Raw genomic sequence first — 848 nt, 5'->3', positions numbered from 1 at the left:
TTAGTTACTAGCCCTTCTAGGATTTTCCACATGTATATTATTGCATATCTGTCACGCCTTTGCTCTAAGAAGTAGTGCTGTAGTTTTCTCAGCCTATCCCTATATCTCATCCACTGCACTGTCTCAATCTTTTTAGCGTAGTGGCGTTGGACTGCTTCAAGCTCTGCTGTTAGTTTGGCACTATGCGGTGACCATAACTGGGAACAATAGTCCAGGTGGCTGAGAACAAAGGTTCCTCACAGGGTCAACATAATTTCTTGGTCTTTTGTCTTGAAGGACCTCAGTATCCATCCTGCCAGTTGTCTTCACTTTGCTGCCATCTTGCTTATGTGCATATGAAATGATGCGTCATTGCATATGCTGATCCCCAAGTCTTTCACAGCCTGTGACTCTGGGATTGTAGTGCCTTCGCGTCCTGTAAATGTACATTGTACTGTATTTGTGCTGAGTTTATATAGCAGTACTTGAAATTTTCCAGCATTAAACTGCATGTTATTTATTTATCCCCCCCCCCCCCTAGTACACAGAGTTCAGTCCCGCTGTAAGTTTGTAACATCCTCTAGGTATTTTACTGTCTGTGATAATTTTATGTCATCGGCATAGCTAGTGACAGTGGCTGTCCGAGTGACTGTGGGCATGTCTAAGAGGGCTATTATGGATAGTAATTGCCCCAGAACAGTTCCCTGGAGGACACCACTTACGATTTCAGTTTCCACAGAAAGGGCACCATTAACTGCAAGTACCTGACTTCTGTTTTTAAGGAAGTCATGCAGCCACTCTCTCAGTTTACCAGCGATGCCAAGGTCTCATAGCTTATGACTTATCATGCTATGATCTACCCTATCAAA

Source organism: Octopus bimaculoides, chromosome 4 (genome assembly GCF_046866305.1).
Source record: "Octopus bimaculoides isolate indiv1 chromosome 4, ASM4686630v1, whole genome shotgun sequence".
Lineage (NCBI taxonomy): Eukaryota > Metazoa > Mollusca > Cephalopoda > Octopoda > Octopodidae > Octopus > Octopus bimaculoides.
This window is presented reverse-complemented; position numbering follows the sequence as displayed.